This window comes from Podarcis muralis, chromosome 8 (assembly GCF_964188315.1).
Source record: "Podarcis muralis chromosome 8, rPodMur119.hap1.1, whole genome shotgun sequence".
Classification (NCBI taxonomy): domain Eukaryota; kingdom Metazoa; phylum Chordata; class Lepidosauria; order Squamata; family Lacertidae; genus Podarcis; species Podarcis muralis.
The window spans coordinates 63,359,546-63,373,137 of NC_135662.1; the positions used below are offsets into that span (position 1 = coordinate 63,359,546).

A 13,592-nucleotide genomic window follows, 5' to 3' on the forward strand; every position below is an offset into this window, starting at 1 on the left:
TCTTGCTCCTGAATTTGGGCCCTGGACTTTTGCCCCAGAATACTACTCTGACGGGACTACTGGCCCATGGTCATCCCCTCCACGCTTCCAAATTAATGAAGAATAGATTCCCATAGTTAGCACAGAAGAAACAGACTGTATGTCTGTGTAAATTGCTGTGAGTATGAGGCTCAGCAGTTTAGCAGCAGGGTTGCCACCATCTTTTATTGCTTGGGGTGTGTGGGGTGTGTTGGTGGCATTTCTTTATAAAGACAGGAGGCGGCAGGGGTTGATTTAAAAACTTGTTGATAGATGAAAACGATGCATCTGGAGGATCCAGCAACTTTGTTTTTTTAAAAAAGTATTGTTAATTGTTTTTTATGCAAGAACATGCAGAAGCATAGAGTGGCAAGCATCATCTTGGAAGGAGGGTAAATGCCAAGTCTCTCATGCACAAGGGAATGCCTCTTCTAAAATGGTGCCTGCTGTCACTGGCATGTGCACAATGTATAATCTACAAACAACGAATCCTTTTGTCTCCAGGCGGACTATTTTATCCGAATGCATCTTGTTTGCAGGTTCTGTGGGTAGATCTGTTCATTGACTGGAATTAATTCACAATCGACCTATTAGTATTTCCTTAGTTGAGTGACGACGGTCCTGCCATTTGTGAGGAGTGTTTGAAGAGCACTACAAGATAATAAAGTAAGGAGGACATTTACAGCCCTATAAATTCAGAGAATGGGCGTGGATCCAAAGAATCATAAACTAGTTCTGTGAGCCCAAGGAGGTTTTAGTCTTGTTTTTCTTGAACATCAGCCCACTCACCTCTGCTGTATGGCAAACCTAAGACACACATCATGCGGTTCTTCATTTTTCTTCTAATTTTTTTTTTGGGGGGGGGGGTAAATAAGTGGATGATGTGTGTATCTCTGTTTGCCCACATGAAAATCTAGATTCCTTTAAAAAGCAAAAAATATTATCAGGGTTGCATAAGCCCCACAGCAACACCCTTCATTTCAAGAAGGTGGGTCTTTGTAAAATCATCATCTTCTTCTTCTTCCCTATGCTGGACCTCATAGCTCAGGACTTGCTACTCCCTTAAAAGGGCAAAGAGAAGATCATGAAACACTGTAAGACAGCATGGCCATTCTCATCCCAATTTGTATCATGATCATGGCAGAACCACATTCCACACAGCAGTTGTAATATGTTTGCACCATCTAAGCGAAGAATAGTGGACTGCTGAGAAAAATAGATATCCCCGCAATGGAAGCACTACCGTAAAAGAAAGATATTTTGAGATTGTACAACGAATGAGCAACAGCTGTGCATTTGTTGCATGGAAAAATGGGTTTGTGGAAAGGCCTTAAGATTGTATAGAACAGTGTTTCCCAACCTTGGGCCTCCAGCTGTTTTTGAACTACAATTCCCATCATCCCTGACCACTGGTCTTGCTAGCTAGGGATGATGGGAGTTGTAGTCCAAAAACAGCTGGAGGCCCAAGGTTGGGAAACACTGGTATAGAAGATTCTTCTCAAGAAATGAATGCAAAAACAGTCCAGAATCTTAACTCAGAAGGACTGAGTATTTTTATACCCATTATCTAACTACACAAAAATACTCTCCCACCAGGCGTCCTAAACTTGGTCCTGAATGCTAACAGGTCTCTGAGCAAAGAAATGAGATCAGAGCCATCTATTTAAGGTAGGGTTCAGAGAGGTTTTGCCTTGCTGGGCAAAAAGCATAGGCTTTTGAAGCAGTTGGGATTTTGACTACAGGCTGCCAATTTGGGGTTTTGAGGTGCTGGTGTTACTTTTGGGATCAGCACTGCCCATTTGTATTACTGTTTCTATACTCCTCTAGGACCTGTTTTGCCTGTAAATGAATTATGGAAACAGCACACATTTCCAATGTTCTGTCCTTGAAAGGAAGCTTACAATTAACTGCTTCTCGGGCAAATGGGGAAATAACCAATCACACAGCAGTTTCTCAGTTTGGCCTATTCAGTAGTTGGTATATTTAAAAAAGTAAAGCGATTTTTAAAATGAAATATTTGCTTGATCTACATGGGTTGTTATATATGCATTGGCTGCTGTTTCTACAACAGCATGCTGTCAGAATAGCAAAAGTCAACAAAATACCACATGCTAGCACACAGTCACTGGTTGGCATCCTCAGTTTTCTATTTCAGCATATGAAATTTTTTTGAATTATGTTGAATATGCATACAACATAAACCTCATGGTCAACAGCCCCCAGTGTATCTGTTAAACCAGCAAATAGGACGTCAAAAAGGAAAGGTGCCAACACACAGCTCTGGCAGGTGCCAGTCTTGATATAAAATTTCTCCATTGTTTGCCATTTGTCAACAGCATGAGTCATGATGCTGGAACCAATATGAAAAATAGTGGCCAGGTTCATGAAGAATTCAAGAGAGTGTTCCAGTTTATAAGGTCAAACAGTTTTGCAAGATTGACAGAGAGAGAACAGGTCTTGGAGGTTTTCTTCCAATGTTGATCTTTGGGTGATATCCTGTGCTTTGAGGACTTGATGACAACAGTTTGGGTGCAAAGTTCAAGCTAGCATCTTCAGACTGACACAGTGCTGAGCAATGTAACTTTAATGTCACATAGCATCCGATCCTCAAATGATACAGTGACTAAGGAGACAATGAGTAGCCTGAGTAGTTTTGCAGCTTGTCTTTTCTAGTGTTCGTTGAATGGAGGCAGGACTACTCAGATATATCATGGAGATTCAAAGATTGGCAGAACAGCTCAATCACTCTTGGCTTTCCCTTTTCTTGTGAGAGTTTATGCCTTCGTCACAGCAAGATACACCAATATGTAGATGGGAATGTTTAAATTGTTTGTTCCAGTATTTCCTTAGTTAATAGATTGTCCCCTCTTTCATAATACCAGAATGTCAGTGAAGCTGAATGCTGGGAGATCCAGGACAGACAAAAGGAAGTTGTTCTTCACACAGGGCATACTTAAAACTATGGAATTTGCTCCTGCAAGATGCGGTGATAGCCACTAATTTGGATGACTTGAAAAGTGGATTAGACCAAAGCCATGGAGAATACCATTATATTGACTGGTACTAGTCACAATGTCTTTATATTATTACCTCTATATTGGAGGCAGTATGAATACCAGCTGCTAGGGAAGGCAAATGGGAGACTGCTATTGCGTGCGTCCTGCGTTAGGTTTCCCATAGGTATCCAGTTAGAGAGAACATGATGCTGAATTGTATGGGCCTTTGGCCTAAATCAGGAGGGCTCACCATACATTCTTTAAAATGGTACTCACCTCTAGTATAATAATTGACTATAAAATTAAGATGCATAAAAGGCTTACTAGACTCCCATCTTAAATTTATATTATGATGCCAACAAAAACCTTTTATTTTTTTAAAACGATCAGGTTTAGAAGATGGGTGACATGATAGAAATCTGTAATATATTATGTGTTATATTTTCAGTTGTGATTTGATCTCTGGTAACTGAAAAGGGCACATGTAGGTGAAAATCATTAAGCTGTGTTTGAAATCAGATGTTGGTTAAAGTTCTTCTGTCACTGAAAAACCTTGAAATGAAGTAGGTTTTAGAAACCCCCTGACCTCCTTCTTGAAGGTTTCTTACAGGAAGCACTTTTGTTCCCCTAACAACACACACTCACACAGGATAACTTTGTGCCATCAGGATGCAAGTGTCTAAACCTGTGAAGCTATTATTGTAGGTGATTGTGTACATTTTTTACAGAGTGAATGTGGCCATGCATAAGGAGGTTAGATGTTACTGTCCATAAACTAGTATTTGGAGAACGTCCCAAGACCAAAGATACTGGCCATCCTTGGTGTAGTGCAGGGATGGGGCCCTCCAGATATTGTTGGGATACAACTCCCATCATTCCTTACCATTGGTTCTGCTGGCTGGGGCTGATGGAAGTTGAGGTCCAACAATAGCTGGAAGGCCTCAGGTTTCCCCATCTCTGCTGTAGAGCAACGGCTGGCATTAAACAATGGTAAAAATATTAAATGGGCATTCCTGAGCTCCACCACCCCCATCCGTGAAAATGCTTAAAATATTTTCTGTGCTATGTAAGTAATACATCAACACTGAGGCTGATTAAAATTTGATAACCATTGACCTCCCCACTCCATTGTTAGGAAGACTGTGAAGCAAGATAAAAAACAGTGTCACAGCTATGAGGACAAACAGCATAGCATCCAATAAACTATTTTATGTACATATTTTGTTAAGACTGGTTCCCATTTCCTTGTTTGTTAATGAGTTGACTCATCCAGATTTTCAAAAGCCTAGTTTCCAACACCAGTGAGATAGGTTTGAATTTCTGCCAAGTGGGATTGGAGGCAGAGATAACAGTCAGCAACAACAATAGTCTTCCTTGGTCCATTTGCCAAAAACAATTGGCAGAAAAGGCTTGCCTTCTAACTTATCACTCAGTGCGGTGAGGGCTCTGGAGTTCTGGAAGAACACAGATAACTTGTAGGATACAAGGAAGAGGCAGGCTCACACAAGGGACCATTCTTACCTGAGTTTCCACGTCTCACCATTAAAGTTGTTTGTTTATGTTTGCAAATGTGTACCCTGGACTATCCTCATTCTAGGATCTTAACAACCCTCAGTGCCAGTAGTAGGCTATGAATGATCCCATAGGCTGCATTTGGATTGCCAGAGTCTTTCTCCAGGATGGGGAAATCCTTTGACTGACCAGCCTGCTAGTATGTGGCTGTACAGTAACAATCCAGACAAACATCTTGGTAAGCAAGATGCAGCCCATTCGATCAGAGATGAGGAACTTGTGGTCCTCCAGGTGTTTTTTGGACTTCCGTGCCTCCAGGGCTGGTGGGAATTGGAGTCCAACAACATCTGGAGGACCACTGATTCATTGCCTATTCCATCCCTTCTCTTTTCAATTAAATTTTTTGAAGTGTTTTGTCAAAACAAAATTCAACCAAATGTTTTCTTATCTACCCCCCACCCTCATTTCCCTCTGTTCCCATGGGAATCCCTTCCCTTGCACAAATTCTGTTTACTGTTTCATCCCTCCACTGTGCTGATCTTACTCCCTACTCCCTGGACAAGGGACCACCTACTCTAGCATCCTGTTTTCACAGTGGCCAACCTGGTGCCTGTGCGAAGCCAGTAAGCAGAACCCAAGTGCAACAGCACTTTCTCACAGATTTGCATGAAATGCGCACATGCTACAGTTCAGAAAGACTAGGTGACCTGTGTGCCTGCTCAGTCCACTGTCAAGGCCTCTGTCTTCTCTCTTCTTATGATTCGTCTTTAAAACGAACTTGGATCTGGATATATGGCAACCCAAACCATTTGCCCAGTTCCTCTCTGAAATTAGTCTCTGCCCCCAAAACTAAAACCTTGAGCCACCAACCTTGAGTCACCCTTTGCATTTCTACAGGGTTAAGACAGAAGATTATAGAACAAGTTCAAATATCAAAAAGCAAATACTAAGAGAATAGGCACTGGGAGTGTTTTCTGGAGTGCGGTCCTTTTTCAGAACACAGATCGAGGCTTCTAAACACACACAGTGCGATCCTAAACATGTCCACTCAGAAGTAAGTAAGTGGGAGTTACTCACATGTAAGTAAGTTTTGCACTGCAACCATCTTGAATGCAGTGAGGCAGGGCTCCCACAAATATATTCATAGGGTTATACTATTAAAAAAAATTATCTCAGAGGCATGGGGAGCAGGGAGTTTATATTTTGTTTTTTGTTTTTAACTAGGTTTGCTTTAATTTAGTTTACAAATGTTTGCTTTTGAAATTTTACTCCTTTTTACAAGCTGTTTTGAGCTGCCATATTGTAGCAAGAATGAAGGGGTATAAATGGAAAAAATAAATTTAGACCAGTAGTAAAGAAAAATGTCAGTGGATTGGTGGTCTGGAAAAACCATCTGATTGTTTATGGGTTATTACTGTCTTGGCAGAGACCTGCTCTGCAGTCCTCTGAGTTTTGAATGGCTGTGTCTAATATTGAAAACGATGTTGTTGTCTTCAGATCTACTGTGATGGGTTTTTTTGTTTTTTTAATCCCTGGGGTTTCTGGCAGTGTTATTGTCACATATTTTTGTGTGCGAGGCACTTTCAAATTACAGGTGGAAAACATGTAGCCTCTTTCCACAATAACTTATGGCGTATTGCTAAAAGAAGCATCACAAGTGGAAGAACAAAGCAGCATACTAGGATGGCAGATAAAAGAAATACAATCATCATGTGGTTTATCACTATGTGGTCCACAATGGTTTTTCTATATTCAGTAATTGTCACAAAAGCAGTCATATATTTTCCAGTGTGCACTGCTCTCAGCACCAGAAAACACAACCATCAATAGTTATGCTGTGGTGCAGAGTCCTTGTTAACATGTTGTTTAGTCGTGTCCGACTCTTCGTGACCCCATGGACCAGAGCACGCCAGGCACCTCTGTCCTCCACTACTTCCCGCAGTTTGGTCAGACTCATGCTGGTAACCTCGAAAACACTATCCAACCATCTCGTCCTCTGTCGCCCCCTTCTCCTTGTGCCCTCCATCTTTCCCAACATCAGTGTCTTCTCCAGGGAGTCTTCTCTTCTCATGAGGTGGCCAAAGTACTGGAGCCTCAGCTTCACAATCTGTCCTTCCAGTGAGCACTCAGGGCTGATTTCCTTCAGAATGGATGCGTTTGATCTTCTTGCAGTCCATGGGACTCTCAAGAGTCTCCTCCAGCACCATAATTCAAAAGCATCAATTCTTCGGCGATCAGCCTTCTTTATGGTCCAGCTCTCACTTCCATACATCACTACTGGGAAAACCATAGCTTTAACTATACGGACCTTTGTTGGCAAGGTGACGTCTCTACTTCTCAAGATGCTGTCTAGGCCTGTCATTGCCCTTCTCCCAAGAAGCAGGCGTCTTTTAATTTCGTGGCTGCTGTCACCATCTGCAGTGATCATGGAGCCCAAGAAAGTAAAATCTCTCACTGCCTCCATTTCTTCCCCTTCTATTTGCCAGAAGGTGATGGGACCAGTGGCCATGATCTTCGTTTTTTTGATGTTGAGCTTCAGACCATATTTTGCGCTCTCCTCTTTCACCCTCATTAAAAGATTCTTTAATTCCTCCTCACTTTCTGCCATCAAGGTTGTGTCATCTGCATATCTGAGGTTGTTGATATTTCTTCCGGCAATCTTAATTCCGGCTTGGGATTCATCCAGCCCAGCTTTTCGCATGATGAATTCTGCATATAAATATAAATTTCGTATCAGAATACCAATCAGAATACCAATTGGTATCAGAATACCAATCTAGAGCAAAGCTATCGGCCGCCCAGCCACTTTGTTAACATATTCCAAATTAAAAGATGCATATTCTAACTTTTCACCTATTATAACAGGGGCAGGCTACCTTTTTAACCCTGGAGGGGGCCACATTCCCTTCTAAGCAACTTTCCGAGGTGCAGTAGATGGGGCTGGAGGCAAAATTGGGCGACTAATGTAAATTTTACCCTCTTTTGTAGGAGAGTTTCTCCACACACATCTCTAGACTTGTCTAGCTCAGAGGACATCCCTCCAATACATGCAGCCGTGCCATAGGAATCAGCAGTTACAGAATAGGGCACTGGCCCTTTAAAAGAACAGAGAGAGCAGGGCCAATAGGAGTATCAGGTCAACCAGCCTTCATAGAAGCTCAGAAGGTTTCAGCATGTTGCTGAAGCAACAGCTCTTCCTGTGTGAGTCTTGGCCAGCTCTGGGTACAGTGAGCTCTCCAGGGTACTGACTGACATGCTACCTTGTGCTGGTTGGGATCTGGCAGTGCTGTTGGGGTCATGACCTCTGTCCCATTGATCGAGGTCCTGTGTTAACCTGGCCAAGCAGGACAGAGCTTAAATCTGCCAAATGGTTAAAAACATACTTAGCTGAAATAAAGATTGTTTGGGTGTGTTGTATATTTGGTGCTATTTTATATATCTGAGTTTATTGTTCTTATTAAACTCAGTGTCATTTGTGATTAGTACAATTGGTTATACAGTGGTGCCTCAAGTTACATACGCTTCAGGTTACAGACTCTGCTAACCTAGAAATAGTGCTTCAGGTTAAGAACTTTGCTTCAGGTTGAGAACAGAAATCGTGCTCTGGCGGCGCAGCGGCAGCAGGAGGCCCCATTAGCTAAAGTGGTGCTTCAGGTTAAGAACAGTTTCAGGTTAAGAACGGACCTCCGGAACAAATTAAGTACAAATATTTTAAATCAAGCACTATCTGCTAATGTTAAAGAATCCTTTCACATGATCTCATTGTTCCAATCGTGTGTTTTCTGAATACTAAGGCAGGTTTGGGGTTTAAAGCTGTCACTTCAGTAAATTTATTATTTTGTTGGTACATTTAGTAGATTTATAACAAGCGTTTTTGCCCACCACAGACATTACACTCCAAATACTTAATCACTTTGAACGAGCTGATCCTGGAACTCACCTCCCGTTATTTATAGCAAATTGTGGCTTACTGTGCAATCAGCAATCCTGTTAAGTCAAAGTACTTGGATTTAAAATGATTAAGATGTATGAAAGGGCTAAATGTCACAAATATGCATTCCATTTACAAGGCTGAAGTAACACTATACAGTCCTTGGATTATTCTTTTTATAGACCAGTTTTCTTTCTTCCTCCAAAGGCTAATCAGATCAAATGTCTGCTTTTACCGTTTGTCTTCCACTGCTGTGAAGAGGACACTTGTTATTGTACAGCTCCCATTAATTTTAATGACAAGAACTGTGCAAGAGAATGTGCTATTTGTCAACTAGTGCAGCCAAGTTAAGTGGTAGTATGTATACTACCGTTATCTTCAGTTTAAGTGTTTGACATAAGAGCCCTTGGGACTGCAGTCCTGAACTCAGCGGGACTCACTTCTGAGTAGACATGCACACGATTGCATTGCAAGTCAACTGCATATATTCAGAAACCAGTATCAGAATACCAATCTAGAGCAAAGCTATCGGCCACCCAGCCACTTTAGGAGGACTAGGAAGCAGCATAGTATTTCTACCTCCCCCTGTTCTTGATTCAGATATTTCCCAGGCTCTCAACTAGTTCCCAGCATGGCCTTCCAACTGTCTGGGGGCCTTTATATGAGCTTAATGGGTTAGTACAGCTTCCACTCCTGGACATTTTGCTGGTAACTAAGGGCCTTCTAGTGCTGCATTTTCTTGGCAGCAGGCCAACAGGCAATGCGGATGCCAGTGCAAACATCCCACATAGACATCTTGTTAGCCACTGTGGAAACAGAATGCTGGGTTAGATAGGGATTTGGCCTGGTCCAACAGCAGTCTTCGTATGACCCAGTGTTTTTAATGGGAGAGAACCGCAACAAGTGTGTTGTGTTTTGTAACAGCAGCAGCAACGTACCCATGACACAGAAAATTTGTTTTCTTCTTTCATTGCAAGCATTAAGCCCATCGGAGTTGTATTGAAAAATATGCACCAGAGATTTCTCATTAAGAGAGTAAAGCTTCCAGCTCTGCTGTTGCATCCTCACCCCAGCACAGCACCGTACAGCGACTGATCCACAGGATTCGTGGGACCAAGCTGTTTCCGGAAGAAGAAAATGTCCTACCCACTCTTCCATCTGTGCAATAGCCTAGCAGAACTCATCACGCTGGCTCTCCTGCAAGCACATTTACTTAATGGAATCTGGCCCTCAGTTAATAGCTTAATGGAAATGTCAAACTGTGTGTGGCAGTTGTAAAAATGGCAAATTCCTTGCTAGGGATTATTGGGAATCAGAAATAAAAATTCCAGTGCTGTAACGCCCTCATACAAACCTATGCTTTGGATGCATTTGGAACACCGTGTGCATTTTTTGGTTAGCCCATCTCAGAAAAGATGTCATAGAAAAATTACTTTTGAAAACAACAAAGTGATGAAGGGGTTGGTGCACATTGCCTGCATGAAAAGGCTAAAGGGTTTTAGCTTAGGAAAGGACAATTAATGGGGAATATGATATAGATTTACCCAATTATGTGGAGAGTGGATAGAGGTTTTTCGTCCATTCCCGTAATACTGTTAACTTGTGGTCACCCAAGGGAGCTGGCAGGCAGTAGATTCAGGACAGATAAAAGAGAAGATTTCTTCATACACATCATTTATGGAATTCACTGCCACAAAATGTGATAACCATTGACTGAGATGGTTTTAAAAAGGGATAAGACAAATTCATGGAGGATCGATCTATTAATGGCTAATGTTTGCGCTAGCTAAGTGGAGGCTGGATAAGCCTGGAAGTCTATTGACTGAAGTGCTAATGTCATGGCCTCAGAACTTTGCAGGACATATCCTATGTTACAGAGAAGCCTGAGATATTCCACCAATACCCACATTCCAAGCAGAGTGAATAGATCTGTGTCATAGTTTTCACAGGACAAACTACTAGTGCAAAAGAAAACAAAAGAGTTCTGTTGACTGTCAGCAACCTCTAGCTTAAGAGCAGAGATGATCATATCTCAAAAAGTTACGAAAGTAACCAAGCAGCATTTTTTCATTTGTTTTACACTTCCCCAAAGTTGGTTCAATGAGAGATGATCTCTTTCAAGATAGGAAACCAACAGAACAGCACCTTGAGCCAATTCCGCCCAAGCAGCTAGTGAAGGGAAGTAACTGTTGAAACTGGTCTCTGAAACTGCATAATCAGGGTGGTCAGGAATCCACTAATAATAGACCTGTGGAAGTTGCAGGTTCTTCTGTGCAAAGTAGAATTAGTATGCAGTGTTTCTTTTTTTAAGGAACTGTGCTATTCCTGCACAACTGAAGCCCCCAGTTAAAATGCCTAGAACTCCATTGCTCTCTTGCCCATCCATGCACATGGCTGACAGGAACCAAGGAGGGAAATATTATGGGGCGCCTGTCACCATGCAGCTGTTCTTGTAAGCTTACCTGGTCTACTGGATTGTTGAAGACCTGAGAGGATGGTGGTGACGATGATACAATCCATCAATATACACAGTACTTTCATAAGAGCTTTGCTGGATCAAACCCAACATTTGTTGAGTCCAGCATTCTGTTCTCACAGTGACCTACCTGGTGCCTATCGAAAGCCAAGTAGGATATGGGTACTCTGCCAGCACAACATAACTGAAACACACAAAGCCCTGCCTCTGGGAGCTGACCAGCCAAATTCAAAGGATGGGGAGGGAGAAGCTTGGGTAATGAGATGGATATGAGCAAATGCAATTGTCAATACTTAGCACAGCTTTGTTTCAGTTGAGTGATAGACTTCACAGGAATGGAGTGTTTTGAGGAGGGGTTTTAAAGGAGAAAAGATGGCACAGGTAGTTATTCTGGACGAGTTTCAAGCATTGGAAGCACTAGACTAGACAGGTCATGGGGATCAGGTTACTTTTTAGATGGCTAAGATGCAGCAGTGGGGGGGGTCATGCAGGGATGGGCAGCTTTGGGTCTTTTTTCAGTGCAGGAATGAGGGACAGAATCTGCAGGAATGCCAGGTCAGAGCCTTCTTGCTCTGGCAAGTGAAAGAGACGCTAACAAGGCTTTCAACATGAGTTCAGTGAAATTAGTCCTAGGAAACAGGACTGATCTTAATAAAGTTTGTTTCAAACTGCTCTTTGGTACCTCTGTGCATAATAATAAACCAACACATCTGCCAACATCTTTGGACTCCCTTTGGGGGCATGGCTATAGAAGCTGTAGCAGTGAGCTCCTGAAGTTCAAGGTTTGGCTAGACAGCAATTAGTGGAGGCAGTAAAGGGTAAAGGGACCCCTGACCATTAGGTCCAGTCGTGACCGACTCTGGGGTTGTGGTGCTCATCTCGCTTTATTGGCTGAGGGAGCTGGTGTACAGCTTCCGGGTCATGTGGCCAGCATGACTAAGCCGCTTCTGGCGAACCAGAGCAGCGCACGGAAATGCCGTTTACCTTCCCGCCGGAGCGGTACCTATTTATCTACTTGCACTTTGATGTGCTTTCGAACTGCTAGGTGGGCAGGAGCAGGGACCGAGCAACAGGAGCTCACCCCGTCGCGGGGATTTGAACCGCCGACCTTCTGATCGGCAAGTCCTAGGCTCTGTGGTTTAACCCACAGTGCCACCCACGTATCTCCACCCCCCCACACACACACTGAGTCGAGGGCAAAAAGTAGAGTAGGGGTACAAAGCAGATTGACCTAACCATTCTTAGGATTGTAAAACTGTTCTGGAGTGGGGCAGGAAAGCAAAAAAGTATCCACTTGTTACGAGATTGTACTTTCTGACTGCTCTTACCATCTCTTAAACTGTCATACTGCATAATGTTTTGTGGGTGGCAAAATTATGTCATTTTATTCAACAGCTTGTAGAAGTTTCCACTCCCAGCCCTACATGAGAGGTACAAATCATTGAAGTAATTGGGATAGACGCTTATAGATGGCAGAATCACTTTTTCCCTCTCCAATGAGATTATAATATCCTTCCTAACCAATGACAATTGGGCTGTCATGAAAATTACATCACATTATCTCCCTGGAGAGACCAGCATTTCAGTCAGACAGCTGTCAAAATAAAAAAACTACTATATTTGGGAGACTCGAAGAATCTGTGTCCTTTTGAAGACTCTCTGAATTGTAGGACAAATTAATAGCAAATTCTCAATTGAAATTGTTCATTCAATTGGCTTGTTATATGTCAGCTGTCTAACAAATGTTACATTAACATTGGTAGTATTTGTTAAGAGTTGTGTGTGTGTGTGTGTGTGTGTGTGTGTGTGTGTGTCAAAGTTAGGCCTGTGGCAAATAGCGGTTCCCTTGATTCAACTAACTGGTGTATTTCTGTCTTACAAAGTCAGCTCTGGTTACAGGTTTTGCCTAGCTATTTTATCCTTAGCTATAAAACAGGCTAGATGAGTGTCATGAAAGCATAGCTCAGCTTTTAGGTATGATAGACACAGGAACACAAAGCCCTGTGTTCACTAGGTCCCTTTCTAATTTGTCCTAAACTTACATTCTACATATGGTACTCCCCAAATTTATATCTATCTTTGTTAACATAGTGATTAGCTGTGCAATGCCTTTATGACACGGTTAGGTCGTCTTGTGTCATCAAGCTAGGAATGGAAGAATAATACAAGAGCAAAACTATCTAATTTGTCTTAAGAACGTAAGAGCCCTGCTGGATCAAAGGGCCATCTATTCCAACCCCCTGTTTTCATAGTAGTCAACCAGATGCCTGTGGGAATTCTGCAAGCAATAGTACTCTCTCTGCGTGTGAATCCCAATACTGTATCGCTATTCAAAGGCACGTGGCTCAGGTTCAGCTCTGCTTCCAATACTGGATGCGAGTGGTTAAGTTCTTCAGTGTTAAAGAACACGCACCTTGCAACAATTGCAATCTTGTGATTGATTATGCGAGGCAGGGCTTACCTGTGCGCGCACACCTTTCAATATTATATTAAATTGGTTCCTATGCCTGGGAACAACCCCCCTCCCCTACTACTTCGTGTGGTCTAGGCATGTCTAGAATTGCGTTGTAAATAAGTACCCCTAGTTAAAGCTATGGCTTTCCCAGTAGTGATGTATGGAAGGGAGAGCTGGACCATAAAGAAGGCTGATCGCCGAAGA

The 13,592-nt window shown here is 42.5% G+C and overlaps 1 protein-coding gene across 1 annotated transcript in view; it reads left to right on the forward strand.

Moving 5' to 3' along the window:
* The window catches only part of BLOC1S5 (biogenesis of lysosomal organelles complex 1 subunit 5), a 29,623-nt gene extending 25,387 nt beyond the window's left edge, over positions 1-4,236 (forward strand). The window contains exon 7 of the transcript XR_013394016.1: positions 2,901-4,236. The gene's annotated coding sequence lies outside the window, so the exon portion shown is untranslated. The remainder of the gene's footprint in view (positions 1-2,900) is intronic.
* Positions 4,237-13,592: the final 9,356 nt, after the last annotated feature.